The 15,776-nt window shown below is 40.9% G+C and overlaps 1 long non-coding RNA gene across 1 annotated transcript; it reads left to right on the top strand.

Moving 5' to 3' along the window:
• Positions 1 to 2,567: 2,567 nt before the first annotated feature.
• LOC119900696 lies at positions 2,568 to 15,422 on the top strand. Its single transcript, XR_005444089.1, has 2 exons — positions 2,568 to 3,265; positions 11,536 to 15,422. It is a non-coding gene; the product is annotated as an uncharacterized LOC119900696 (long non-coding RNA).
• The last annotated feature ends 354 nt before the right edge of the window (positions 15,423 to 15,776 follow it).

Raw genomic sequence — 15,776 nt, 5'->3', positions numbered from 1 at the left:
GCGCCTGCTGATGAAATACTGTCACCCCTCTGCTGGCTTTGTTGACAGAGTGATTTACTGGGAAGAACATATTGATGCTTGGGCTTTTGAGATTCGAGTGGCTTTGACTTTGTAATGTCTTAACATTTACTTTTTCATTTATTTCTAAGATGCAAAATAATTTTAACCTTGGTGTAAGATGAATGACATATGGCTGATTATTTTTTCTTTCATAAAATGAACTTTGGCTTATAGACCCTTTGCTAAAACAGGAAACACCTCCTATGAACACAGATTGTCCAATCATAGGCTTAGCAACCGCATCTATAGGCACGGCAGGCCTGTAAGCTTTGGATTTCTTCACAGGTGTGCAGGTGACTGTAGTAGGAGCGATGCATTTAAAGAATTAGGAGTATGGTTTCTTTATAAGGCAAAAACACAAGCGCAAAAATTATTTCATTAAACTGTATGTTTATCCGCTCTAACATTAGCTTACATTGACATTAGCACGTCAGGCCAACTAGCTTACAGAAGTAATCGAGCGTTCAAGGCCAAGATGTTCATCATTAACTAACTACATTAGTTTTGGGGGTTACAGGTTACATTAAAATTCATGACAAGCACATCCACTATGTAGTATTTTCTCAGTGGAAGTGTGGAAGTAAATGAAAACATGGGACATGTTTGGTTTGGTGGTCAGTTTGTCATTAAAAAATATAATGTTATTATATATGAAATATATATGAAATAAAAAACGGGGACAATTTTGGTTTTATAATCTGTCAAATATAACTCTTCTGAATTAAATCAATCATCATTTTGACGCAGAAACTACTTTCAGTCAATAAGTAGAGGCTGCAATCACTTTCTGGCAAGTAGAATACTGCATTTTATGTGTTGTTTTGGCCATTTAAAGGTATTTTAAGGGGTAAAAAGTAATAGGTGAGTTATAATCTGTCAAATATAACTTCTGAACGAAATCAAGTCATTTTGGGGCAGAATCTACCTTTCAGTCAGTAAGTAGAAACTGCAGTCACTTTCTGACAAATGGAATACTGCATAGGTTGAATTGGCCATTTAAAGGTATTTCAACAGGTAAAAAGTAGACTACTGGATTGGTTGGTACATAGCAATAGTCATAAGTCATAAGGATCATTGCAAAAGAGATCATGTCTTTATTTTACATATAATTCAGCAGTAAGTCATGTTAAAAGTAGACTACATCCTGTTTTCCAAATAAAAACAAGGATATTAGACATAGGCCTACCAAACACATAATCCATCAGCAACAACAGGCTTCTATTATTGGCTATAATCACGTAAATGTCATGCCTGGTTACACTAAAAACTGCAAACACTTAGCCTTATGCCAGAACTGTGATTATTCCGTTAGAAACATTAAAGTATCACAAAAACATACATTTGCTATTACCACGGACATAAAGTGATGTTTATTTGCACGTTATGTCTGTTTGATCCAGATAAAACCTACCAGCTGTAGACGTAAAGAGACTGGGTGATACAGCTGTAACATGCTGCTCACACTCCCACGGACGGTGGTCAGTTTTCGGCGGAGGATCACTTTTCGGCGCGACACCTGTCCGCTCTGCTGTCCAGTCTTTCTGGCCCACGTAAAATCTGATTTCAGGTCTGTCAACACCTTATACAGTCTATGATTAACACACAGTTAAAACAGGGACATTTCCAGGGACAGCTCCAGACAGGGTCAGGCCACCAAAACGGGGATGTCTGGTCACCCTAACATTTATGACCCCTTGACAGAGTTCTTGCTATGAGAAGACAAAATAAAACACATCAACAACTACGAATTTCAATGGTAAGCCTGCCACTTGTTTTTGTTAACTGCACATGTGCTGTGTAAGAACAGAAAAGTGTAGCAACAGAAACTGAGGAAGACCAATTTCTACCATGATATACGGCGACAATATGCTTCTGACTATGTTATTATGTTCATAAAGTGGTTATATGTGTTTTCTCCCCATGTTGTTTCATTGATTCTGCATACATATCTCTTGCAGTAGACCATTAGTTCTGTAATAGTGGGTAAACATCTGAGACAATCACAAGCCAAGCAGAGAAACGCAATCAATGCCTCTCAGCCTCCAGAAATATGATCCTGCACCTGCACTCCTTCAAAGTACCTCAGCACCTCCATGAAAGAGCAAAAAAAGAGACAGTGTCCCTTTAAGGGATAACTCACAGAGGAAGAAGAAAAGCTGCAAAGAAGGAAGGAGAGGAAGGTGGGTCTGTGTACGTGTACATGTCAAACTGATAGACACTTGGGAGAGAGACAGAGAAAGAGAGAGAGAGAGAGGAAGGGGGGAAAAGAGATAAGGAGAAAGAGAGAAAAGACGGATTGACACAACATTGCATTACGCACTAAGAGCCATTCCTTGCTCGCTAAAGGCTAATGCAATTGCCACAATAAGAGTGTCTCAGCCTATGGTCTCAGCGGAGGCTGGAAAAAAAAAACCACTAGAGAGGGGAATGAAAGAGGAGCGGTAGGGAGGGAGGGAAGGAGGGAAGAATGGAGGGAGGGATAGGGAGGAGGGAAGAGGGAGGGAAGAAGGAGATCTGGCAGCTCTGCCTCCAGACTCATGTGGACAGTGGATCTCTTGGGACAACTGGTTGAAAGTCTCTCTGTCTCTGCTGTTACTCCTGGCTGTGTGTGAGTGGCTGAGTGGGCTGGTGCTCTGCTGTGTCTCCAGAGTGATTTATCAGTTTTGCAGGGAGGAGACAGAGGGGGAGAGAACTCCGGTAGCAGGGCAGGCAGCAGTTACCAGCCTGCTGGCTGGGTGTGTTAACTCCACATCTGACCTCTCTGGGAACGGTGCAGCCTCCACTCCTCTCCTCTCCTCCCCTCCCGGCAGACTGTGGGAACACGGGAGACAGCTCTTCATTTTAAACCCTCTCTCTGCTTCTTTCTGGGCTGTTGAGCTCCAGGAAGCGGCCCTGGACAGAGCAGAACATGACAAGACAGGACAGTTTTGGCAGTGAGACCTCAGTGGGAGACCTGGGCTCTGAGGATTGCACTGCTGACTGATTCTTGGATCTGAAATGGCACAGTTGGCAGAGTTACGCTCAGTCAGGCAGCCGAGCAGTTGTCTCGTCTGTCATTAGCCAGTCAGATGGTTAGTTAGCCAGCTAGTAAATTGATCAGTGGTGTCCTCCCCATAGAGTCAACTCTTCCACTTTGTGCGTATCCTCATCTGAACTCTAAGGTGACTCAGACTTGCCGAGTAGCAAAAGCGGACCTGTGGGCATGGTGAGTGGCAAACACCCCTCTCCGTCTCTCACATGCTTTTTCACACACATTTTTTTCCTTTGACTCTTTTCCTTCTGTGGATGTAGTGTTCCTTTTCCAATTTTTAATGGTGTTGCTCTGTTATGTGCCCCTTATTCTTTCATCCTTTTTTTCCCTTTAGCAGCTGACTTGTCAAAAACTCAACAGAAGACAACAGATATGATCAAAGCTTCAGTCTGATGTTATGGACTTTGTGCAGTTTTTACAGTCTAGATTTGCTCTTTTGGTGATGGCGCTTGAGAAGACAGGGCATGGGTTTGTACGGCAAACAAGTACTTGGTTTTACAGCCATCATGGGCTCACCAAATATATTTCACATGAGTGGATTAATCTTGTTTACGAGGGAGGAATGGAAAATAAAATCTTTATTTACTCCAGGCTACTTTTGAGCGTAACATAGTGGATTTTGTACTGCCAAATCTATAAAAACCCTATAAATGTTGAATAAACCTGCAGTTGATTTTGATCTCTGTGAAAAGAAAAACAGATAATATTTCACACACACAAACACACACACACACACACACACCTGCATGACAGTTGGCTGCTGTACCAGCACTTTTTCTCAGCAAACTCATGACTGTGGGTTTTTGTATAACGCCATAATCTCACAACTGTTTGGAAAAGGAGTTTCACTTGATAAACTAACCCTAAAGTCAAGTGCGCAGAACATTTTTGGACAAATAGTTCAAATATTTGAGCATGCCCCAAAGCTTTATCTGGGTCTACTAAATCAGCAGAGTTGTTCCCATGTGTAAGAGACATGTTACACAAGGGCAATGCTAATGATTTTAGAGAAAATGTATACTTCTGGAAGTGTTTATTTCAAATGCAGCAGTATAATGTAACTGTAATAGGGGAACATAAAGGAGTCCTGCTTTCCTGCTTATAGATGCATTTAGTGGTGTTTTACTATTAACAAAAAAATAATAAATTGTCACTTGTCATGCTTTACAGACAGATAACTATCATCCAGCTCTGCAGCTTTATGCATCTTTTAGTTGCTTTTTGCTATTTTTTTGGTTTCGCTGCTCGCACATAATACTACATGCTTGAGTGTCACAGTCTCAGTAACCCCCTCTGATAAAAAAACAACCTTAAGTACCCATTTACAGCAAGCAAGCTTAGACAAGCCGATACCACGCAACAAACACAAAGGGGCACCAAGCTTAAATAAAAGACTGGCTGTTGAGGAAAGTTTATCAAGATAACCACCCAGATAAGTCTTCTGCTTGAGTTAGTCAATCAAACAAAAGAACGTGCACACAATGAATAGTGCGAATGAATAATGGAGTGTTATTTGTCAGGTGGGCAGGAATAATACTCCAATGGGATGCCTAATGTGTCTGCTAAAAGTATAAGAAGGTAATTAATGCAAACAGGTTAGCCATAACAAATTGATAAACTTCCCTTTTGTTAACGCTGTATTTCTGTTTTTTGGGAGTGTTTCTGCCCCCTTGTGGACAAATATCAGTTAATTCAGCTTTAAATCTAAACTCTACTTCAGAATAGGCGAAACAGTGCATACTCACTGGCTGAGGCAGATGTTAACATGGGCGTTGTCACAAGAACAATGAACAGATGTTTGTCATTTGGGTTTTACTGCTAATTTTGCTTTCATCAATAAGAGTTTATATGCGTGTGTTTATGTGTGTTCTCCTGCACGAGGTGCACCTGTGTGACTCTACAGCAGTTTACTGTGACGATGTCCCATGTGCAGCCACATGGCCTTCTCCTCTCTCATGGTTTCCGTGCACTTTGTGTGTTTGCTAGTTCCTCTCAGATCAACTGTGGAGTATTTAAGTGCACAGGACAGCATGGTTTCCCTCAGCGCTTTCAGTCCGGCCATGCGTCTACCACAGAGAATTTCTGTCTGAGCCGAGGCAATTACAGCACACATTCAAAGCCATCTTAGCCAGGAACCAAATGAAGGAGCCTTTGATAGGCCCCGACTGATGCATATTTACTTTTTACGATCAACCAAGTAGTAAACAGCTTGCCTTGTTGGTGCTGGAGCAAGACTTTAAATATAGGCCTGTTCACGCACAAACCTACACATGAACACACATGCACATGCATGCATGCAAACAAAAAAAGAGAAAAGTTTTGCAGAAATATCTACAACTAAGTGACACCGCCAGTTAAATTTCTTTGCCAGTCACTGATTTCATAATCAGGTTTGTCGATCTGTGCATAGTTGTATTTTTTGTTGTTTTTTTCCCGGCGCTGCAGACAAAGCAGCAGCAGTAGCCTCCAATTGAAGCCATGTGTGGTGGAAAAACAGGCTTCAGTTTGTGGAGAGTTTGCATGCTTGGAGTGGGAGGGAGCCTGCCGGTTACAGAGGTCACAATCCGAACACGCCAACTCCTCTTGGCTGTCTCACACGCCATGCTGACGGAGGCCTCTCTATAGTCAGTCAGGAATCCCTCCCGAACCTCCTTCACTCCCTCCTTAACTTTATCTGAAGTAAATAAGAAGATGAATCGCCAGATTCTGCAGCTGCAGCTTTCACCTGCTATTTTCAAATTTTTATTTACAACTTTTATTGGCTGATGTTCGGAATAATGCTGATCAGATAAAGGCAAGAAGGGAAGGACTCCTAGTGAGCTTTTGTTATTAAGCTTTTGTTCTTTGTGAAATTGTAAGAATGCTGCGTTCAGGGTGTGCCACAAAAGAAAGTGGTTGATTTAACTGAGTCTGGTATGAGACTTTATAACTTATTCGTCGCAGTGTCCTCAGATGAACCAATGAATGTTGTTGTGTCTAAGTGTGTCTTCCAACGCTACGTCACTCTCCCACACATATGCTGCATATGTTATCTCTTTCATCTTTCGTACTTTTTCCATCTTTTGTGTGTCACGATCTCTGTCCTTTTCACTCTGTACTACACCTCTCTTTATTCTCAGGTTCCTTCTGAGAGTCTTTCCCTTCTAGTCAAAATGTTATCAGCATAGCCACAGCTATTAGCTAATAGCTGAGATAGCTACTACTATCAGATTCAGAGATAGCCTATGCCAGGCTTTAATGCAGCTGTGCCATTACCCCTCATGCATTATAATGGATCATGTTCCTGTCAGCGCAGAAGGCCAGATCATTATTTCATTTCTCCATTGTTCCTATAAGAGGTGAGTCAGAGTCTCTATAAAGATAACATTCAAATGATTTAGCATCAGGTACTTTTTGACATAAAATTCCCAAATCTGTTTAGTCTCATATGTCTTCTGTTCTGTTTCGTTTCTAAGAAAAGTTTGGAAATGATTGATTTTGCATGAAATTACATCCCCACCAAATTGCATTAACGCAATGCAAAGTGGATTATTGTTAATGGGACATGAGAAAAAGCTCCAGCTTGATGCCTGCCCCCTTCATCAGTCATATGTGAGGGCTGGTTTATCGGGACTGAGTGATCTAATGAGCTAAATAATGAAGCTCAGACCCAACAAGCCCTGGTAATGCCTTTTTAATGCTCATGGCGTCTTTAGTTACCTACAGAGGTGTGATTGGTTGAGACAGGGGTCTCATGTTTTAGCTCTCTGATCAATTCTACCCAGGGTGCAAACTACAGGGCAGCCAGGGAGCTTGGCTCTTCTTAATAAGCCATGAGCTCCCCTCCAAACATGAGTTGTAAAATATTGACAATATGCTATTTTTGCCAATACAGTTCTATTTTTCATGGACCATGAGTAAAATTAGGCTATCATTGATAGCGATCCATGCATGAGGGTGATTCATCACTAATTCACTTTAATTAAGGTATGCATGCTATTCCTGTCATCACTTTTGCTAAGCGTGGCATTTTCAATATCATAAACTTCACTCACTTTAACTCGAAGATCAGGGGAAAAAAAACTTTCTTAGTCCCTCTTCATGCATGCTGAATCGCCATGATTCATTTAAGATAAAGCACCAGGCGATACCCTGGAAAAGCTTTGTTCAGCAAGCAGGACATACCTTACCTCTTCACCTGAGTGTGAGAGGGGTTTTTCTGCCGTTAATAATACTGACAGCAAGGACCTCAATAGGTTGCATGAAAACAGATCTCATTGCTCATTTTTGTGGATCTTAATGGATCCCATTTGGCAAGTTTCGGCCCAACACCATTGATTATCCCCATACCCAAAAAAAGTGTGTCCCCCGAAAGCCATGGTGTAGTTCGTACACTGATTCTACCACTGTCCGTTGTAGCGAATGCAGCTGTATAATATCTCTGCACTATTTCTTCTTGATCAGAGGGTACACTCAAAACGAACAAGTTCACATGATGCGTCTTCGACCATGTCTGAAAGCGAACATGTTTATGGTTGTTCCAAACTCCAGTTGAAACATTTTCAATTCACACAGTTGTGTATTTGCATCTGCCCCGGGGCGAATTTGCACCCACTTGTCTTTCCATTAGTTTTAACGCGCCACCTTTAAAATTGTTTTCAGTTCAATGTCTTGTCTGAACACACGATAAGTTAAAATTATGCTGCTTTCTCACCTTGGCACCAGAACATATGAAATGGGAGTGCTTGTCGGATTACTGGTTTCAGAAAGTTACAGAAATGGTCGGCTGCAGTACCCTCTAGGACAGAACAGATTGTGTGGGGGTAGGGTTTCAGATGCTGTTTGACATACGCAAAGCATACCAGACCCTTTATGGCAGGAGTATAGTTGAAATAAACTTGAATAGTTCGGAAAGTGTTCGAATGTGCTTGTTGCTGTTTGAACAGCTACACTTGAAGGCAGGGTGAAGGGTGAGGGTCGTTCTAGAGAGATGCAATACTTGTTCAAATTATGGGGATAACACAAACTTTTTGTCACTTCTGGAAGGCATCAACAGTGTAGCACTCCTTTGTACACACAAAAAGTGACAGAAATAGCTGTCTAAGAATAACATGCAACACGTTAGTTTTGGAAAGTTACAGAGATTCTAGGACATAGTCGGTGGGAAGGGGTTTCAGACGTTGTCTCTAAAACTGCTCAAAATTTCAGAAGAGCTTTGCACACTTTACAGACTAGAACAGCATGACAGTATGGCATCCATAAACAAAGCTTTCCCAATGCAGTTAGACTTGATGTGTACTCACACATTCTTACATACTTATATTTCTCTCTGTGTTTTGTTTCTCCTTCTCTCTCTCAACACTTTGTGTCTGTGTTTTGTGAGAGCAGTGTGACAAATCGCTGTGGCACAAATGTGTGAGATGCAGGGTGACGTCAGGGCTGCACGGCTGTGTTCAGATGTGAATCCTACGCCTGTGGTCACCACCACATATATATCACAAGATTTCCACGTAAACACTGCCAGCTGCCTAGAGCAGAATTACATGATAACTGCTTTTCAGCAAATGGTGTGGTTTTGTCACCTTTGAAAGAAAATGTAGGAAGAAAGTTAGATATTTGTGGATATTTATGTGTACATAAATGTTGCTATTAATTTTGTGCAGTTGTGCAGGCCTCTTTGCGCTTTTAGGTTACCAAATGCCACTTGAGCTCTGTATTATTTCCACTCTCCTTTGGCTTTTTGCCCAACAAGGCTGCGTAAATGAGGTCATTTTTGTTCAGCTGGAAGCGCAAATGTTGCACTTTCTAAATGTGGTGACTTGTTCACACCTTCAGCCTCATGTACATAATAAGTTCCATCAGGGTGTAAATTTTGTTCATATGGACTCGAACTGGAGCCATGAAATTATGCTTTCACAAACCACAAATATATAACAGTGAGCTGCTGTGGACATATGGAAATCATGTCAAGCTGAACACAAGCTGAACAATATCTTGTCCTGGTGGCACTTTTTTCTGTTCATTTTTATTCTGCAATGGATTATTAATCTACCGCAGAGTTTTCTGAACATTTTCTAGTTCCATCTGCTCAAATGTGAGGATTTGCTGCTTTGCTTTGTCATATTTGATCAAAAAAAATTTTCTTTTGGACTGTTTTGACAGTTGATTATAAAAAATACATTTGAATACATCATGTTTGGCTCTGTAAACCTATAATGGCCTACTTTTACTACTGTCTTCATCAAGATTTCTTGATCAAAGTAAGTATTAGTTAGACATTTTGTTTTCAGCATTACCATATCAAACCTCTGCATGCCCCTCTGTAATTAACCCTGCTTACCAAAAACATGTCACATCATCACACCATGCAATTAAACCTGACAATACTGTCACCAATCAATGATTTCCCATATCGAGCTTTCACACCCAGCAAACAAACACTGACTCATAGACATGTCAGAGGGAATGGCCACTCCCTTTGGTTCACTCACACTCTCACTATTTCCTTCTTTTCTTTCACACTCAACACGCTCCAACTCATACATGCAAATCATCGACACACACACATACACACACACACACACACACACACACACACACACACACACACACACACACACACACACAGCCTAGACAGAGATATTTATTCATGATTCCTCTGCAGGGAGGGGCAGACTGTTAACGCTGGTTGACAGAACAGACATATTTCTCTGTCTGGAAGGATTCTTAACACCTTCGTTAGGTTGTACAACATGTACTGTGTCTCTGCATGTAAACAGCAGGGCCGTGGAAGACACCCAGTTCCTTCATAAAAGGATGTTGTTAGTTAGACTTTATCGTCTTTTTCACAGAACGGTGCATCACAGGGATGATACACATCACCCCACACCACTAACAGACAAAATACATAAAGTACAACTCAATAGCACATAACGAGACAGGTAAAAACAACACAAGACTCATCGTTCCCCTAGTGCGTCACCCTGTTTACGGCTGAGAGTGTACAGATGCTGTTGAGATCCTGTCAGCGGACATTGTAATGTTTATATGCACCTGCAGGTGTAGACAAGAGTGGAGCTCTGATTTTTAAAGACAGGTCTTGTGAATTTTCTTTGTAATTATCAGGATTTTAAAAATGCACTGATGACAGTCCTTTCAGAAGGGATCTGTACTCCTGCAGAGTTGATTATGGACAGATCTTTTAAGTCTATCCTTCAGTCATGGACCTCACTGGAATTGGAACACAAGTTGTTGCTGTAATCTGTTAATCAATGGCATATACACTGTAATAAAACTAGACAAAAGAGCACAACTAGTTAATCATTTTGGGAAAAACACTCTTTTTTGACTTTTCACAGACAGATGAGATTGTCTGTTAAATAGTAAGGCTACATCCAGCAGCTAGTTAGCTTAGCTTAGCACAAAGACTGGAAATAACAAGTCCACCTACCACGTTATATCTTGTTTTTTAAAATCTATACAAAACCTAAAGCATACAAATGACAATTCACTGTTTTTCTGTGCTGGACTATTTATTGGCTGTGTGCAGTTCCCAGAGGAGACTGCCTTTAAGGAAAAAACAAACAAACAAAAAAAGATGTGGTCCTCCAATCATCAATCATTCTGACTCTCAAATCAAGTGTGAGGAGATGCCGACAATCAAGGAGAGACTGTTGAGACTCAGTCCTAACCTCCTCCTCACTCCTCAACAATCCTGTCATTATTCCTTCCTCACCATGGTGGGCCTGGAATTTTCCCTGAAAAACAGCACAAACAACGACAACAAAAGATAATAATACACTGTGCAGCTCCAATATTTCAAGAAGGAAGTTGTAAAAAGAGCTTGAGTTTGTTTTTTCTACATCTCACCTTGTGAACCCACCCAGCAACGTCAAGCCATATACAATGGGAAAACAAATCAAACAGACCCTTCTGACCTGAATCCAACTTGTTAAATGGGAAAAAAAGGCTCAACAAAACCAAATCCATTTGTCAAAGTTTGCTTATTATTTGCAAAAACAAGACACAGATCTCCTTATGGTGCATGTTCTCCTCATCTGACATTTTATAGTATAATAGTCTCTTTACAGTGATATCCAGGAGCACCAGGCAGTTTGCATTCTGCTCGCCATTTCAAATAGGCAGTGTTTGCTTTTTGCTCCCGAGTTGCTTTGCATAGACTGACCAGGTAGCTGGCTCTGCATGTTCCAACTAGACTCCACATCTGCTGCATCCTGCTGATCTGTGCAACGGAGAAGTCTGCAGAGTCATTCCTCACGTCCCACAAATTTAATATATTTTGTTGCAGAGATAAGCTGTATCACCTTTCATTCCTGGGTTACACGAGTGGTTTGACATGGATCATAGATTATCATCAGATCAGATCGAGTTGTAATGCAAAGGTTTTGTTTGGACTTTCTGGCAAGTAATGTACTCCCACGTCTCTCTTTTCCTCTTTCTTTCAGGTCACAGGTGCTCCACAGCTGCTGCGGACGAAGGCATCTGGAGCCTAGGAAGATGTTGGACAAGATACAGAGGATGGAGAAGGGCAGAGAGGTGCAGAGTGGATCCAGTCTGCCCCTGGCTGTGGTGGGGAGGGTTCCTGGCACCGTGATTTGATGCACATAGAGAAACAAAAATCACATTGCCAGGGATTTCCACTCTTTCACAGCTCAGCAGGTGACCGCATTATATTTCCACAGTGGGAAGCTTGTGTGTTGTCTTCTTGGCTGTTCTGTTTTTCAGTTATTTTCTGGCACTGTATGTTGCTATGAAGTTGAAGGAATATACATTGTAGGTGGTTAGACACATATTGTGATCTACTCTCAATAGACTTCAAGAGGTTAACTTGTGAAGTCAGTTTCTCACACGGAAAACTGTGAAAACACGTGTTTCCCTTAAATACTGTCTTTAAATGCATTTAAGGCTGTAGTCAAATGTGCAGCTGTCTGAAATTTAAACTGTATTCCTTAATTTCCCATTTCAAATCAGCCAGGAGGTCCATGTATATGCATGAGAGCCATCCAGCTTTACATGATAGAACAAATTTTTGGAGGCAGATCACGTTTCGAACAACTTTTAAATGAAGGCCAATATCCTACATTGTCAGCACACTCTGAAACACAATCTGAGTTAGCCGTGTTGAAGGCAACACAAACCTCAACATCATAACCATTGCAAGCTTTGAAACCCACCAAACTTTACCACTGAGCAGTCACGTAAAGGTCTGCGTGAGTCTGTTCCCTCAAAAGCCAGCCACCTACTTGCTAAAGGCACAGAGCTTAGCTAATTGGTGAGCATTGATCCCTGCTATGTGTTGTTCACAGTGGCTAAGTTCAGTGCCTGAGGTGAAATAGTTGATTCAACGGAGGGGATTTGTTCCGGTGACTGGAAAGAACTTGATGATCTCGGATATGAAGAAAGGAGGAGGGAGCAGGAGAAGAGGAGTGACGAGAGATTAGGTGGGAGGGAGGGAGATTGGGAAGACTAAAGGTCCCATGAAAGAGCTCTTCGGGTTAAATGTGTTGCTGTGGACCAAATGCAGGTCTTGATTGTGCAATTCTGTCCAGAGGTGAGACAAAATGTCCTGTTTAATAGTGTTTCCCTGAAGCAACAACTCTCTTATTTTACTGTATGCATCTGGCAAGAACCATCATGCATAATATATTTGAGAGCGCTTTAGTGAGACAGATTGACCCGGGTTTAATGTGGACTTAAAAATGCCACAGGTTGTACTGCAATTTTAGGAATGTGTTGCTAAATGTCAGACCCGTCTGGGCATGCCCAGTTCAGGTCAAAATGAGTTTGCTCAGGACTAGTGTGCCAGTGTTATGGTGCCACACGGCAGCCTGGACTTGTGTTGGGAACGGTTGGGAACCTATATAAACCTCGTTAGCTGTTTGATAAACCCCTCCCCAAGCAGTGATTGTCTAATCATAACTTAGCAACCTTAACTAAGCACGGAAAGCCTGTCAAGCTTTGAATTTCAAGCTAAAATGATGTGCATGGGCCTGTAGTACTGAGTAAATACTCACAATTTAAAGAGTTTAAAGATTTGTGTCTTTTTTTTTAATCAAAAACAACAGAGCAAAAGTGTTTGAAATGGATTAAACAGTGCGTTTATCTGTTCAGTCTCCAGCTACAGTTGTTAGTATGTCTATCATACTACTTCCAAGGCCAAGGAGTACATCATTAACTCACATCATTAATCTGTAGAGTTACAGATTACTGGAAAAAGGCCTGTTTACAACTACCTGTGTATTATTTCTCCACTGTGTGGATGTTATCAGAGTGTAGGTAGTGTTAGCAGATTTTGTCCTGTTCTTTATTTGATTTGGGGAAGTTTACATTCAGTCAACGTTACTTTATATATTTCAGTCATCACCCTAAAACCCTTTTCTCTTGTAATGTTATAAGTAAAAACTGGTGGAAATACAAAACAGTTAAAAAGATATATATTAGAGCAAATTAACAGCCGGATTTTACATTTTTCCTTGTCATTCATACAATAATACTAATAAGACTAAATAAGCTAGGTCTACCCTGCAATACAAAAACAATGCTGCTTCTTTAATTTCCTGTTTTTTATATTATATTATCAACTGGTGAGGATGCTGACTTTGCCTGGAACATTAGTCTCAGTGTTTTAGCATTGTAATAATAAAGATTTTTCCCATTTCCCGATTTTTTTGAAGATTCTCATTTTAAACGAGTCACATGGACACAAAAAAGCATTGTTAACCTTTAAACTAAATAGCTAAATTGATATAATCTACCTATGACAGTTGACATTTCAGGCAGAAAAATCTTGTTGCTCTCTAGAAATGAAAAAATGCATTTTTCTATGACTATCAGAAATTAAGGATGATAATTACTAAGAATGTTTAGAATAATTGTTGTAATCCCGCTGCTGTTATCGCAGCATATGTGCCATGCGACACTCAGACAGCTTGACAGGCATAGCAGCTGCTGGTAAATTTACCCTGTTCTTAAACTGCATGTTAGATATCATATGCTGCTAACTAAAATCCTCGTGTATTAGAAGGCAGATTACACACATGCCAAACTCTGCCATGTCTGGGCTGTGCCCTCCCGTGCCTACTGAACTGGTATCAGTGTTTTATCTGAAAACTGGCTCAGTTCAGCAGGAACAGGAGTGGAGCCCACTAACTAGCTGGATCAATGTCCCGTGTTACCTCACCAACTTCCACTGAACATGCAGCTATACAGCCCAGCCCAGATTCAACATTTCTCTTGCAGTGCTCTAGTGTTGAGTTGACCACGCCCAGCACAGAGCGGTGTTTGCCTTGAGTGCCCTGATGAAAATCAAACCTGAACCCTCCAACCTGTCAGAGGATGGCACTGAACCCTGAAGTCTATTCAAGGCGGTACAGCTCGTGTTAGATGACTGTCCCTTTCTTTGCTAAAATATGAATGTTTCATAAGCAGATTTACCATTTTTTGCTTGATAGGTAGGCTCTGCTGTCCTGAGCCACTGTGTGAATACTGTTACATACTGATGCAGTCGATCTTGTTGTTCTGCTCAGCCTTCATGTTTAAATTCAGCATTCTTCCCTTGAAAAGGCTGCAAACACGTCTCTCATCCTTCCCTATGTCTCTCTTTCTCTCTCTCTCTCTCTCTCTCTCTCTCTCTCTCTCTCTCTCTCTCTCTCTCTCTCTCTTTTCTGTCTTTCTGTGCTGTCAAAGGCCAGACTGAGACTGGAGTTCATTGTCAGGTAATCCTGGTGAAATGTCTGCTATGCCTGTATAATTGATGTCACCCAGCAGTCCCCATTAATAGTCACTGGGAATGTGTGCAATGCTGCTTCCTCCCCACATTCCAGATAACTCACAAGCTACCAAAGGAAAAGTGCTTCATCTTGAAGATTTCACAGCGTACAGGAAAATGAAAGCTCATTAGCTAGCATGATGAATCTGCTCTTATCCAGCAACTCCACTGATCGTGGTTGGCACCATAAAATTATATTTCTTATTTTACTTTGAGTTTCTACAAATAAATGTTTCATTCCAACCTTAAGGAGATTGCGCAAAGAAAGGTTAGAGAGTTATTTATTTCATTGTGTCAGCGGTGTGATATTGACTTCAAGGCATTGCTTCAGCCAAGGAGTACCACTGACAAGTTAGCTATGATTTGTGTAAGCATTTCATTAAACTGAACGTTGAAGACAATGGTGCATGAAGTGCATTATTCTAAATGTCAGTAAGTTTCTAACTACTTTCAGCCATTTGGAGCATGATTTATTTTGATGTTACACATGCAACTTATGTTTCATTTCATTACTAATTCAGCCACCATTTAATGTAATAAAGATTCAATGAGCCTGAGAAGAAATTCTGGCATTGTTTTTTATTCACAATAATATCATTTATTCCTCGGAGGGAAAGTATAAAAAGGTAATCAAAAAGGCATGACGTAACAAAAGACTGAAATGAGTATAAATGAAAATAAATGTGAGATTATCTCTGTGGTGATGAGAAATGATGGGGCTGCCATGAGTTTACCAGTCAGGGTCATGGCTCCCATTGAGGAAACTGAGTTCATGAGGTCATTTTGGGGGTTTTGGGAACCAGGAGGGAGTTTATATTTGTATTACAGGATTATTCCAGTGTTTTTTTAGACTCAATATACTCAAGTTTGACTGCTGTTAGGCAAATATATAAAGGGTTCATTATTTCTATTTGGAGA

The sequence above is a fragment of the Micropterus salmoides genome, unplaced genomic scaffold (assembly GCF_014851395.1).
Source record: "Micropterus salmoides isolate LMB-PRFRI ecotype aquatic unplaced genomic scaffold, ASM1485139v1 Ms_hic_scaffold_13, whole genome shotgun sequence".
Taxonomy (NCBI): domain Eukaryota; kingdom Metazoa; phylum Chordata; class Actinopteri; order Centrarchiformes; family Centrarchidae; genus Micropterus; species Micropterus salmoides.
Note: the sequence above shows the minus strand (reverse complement) of the source record. Positions and strands in the feature narration are given on the sequence as shown.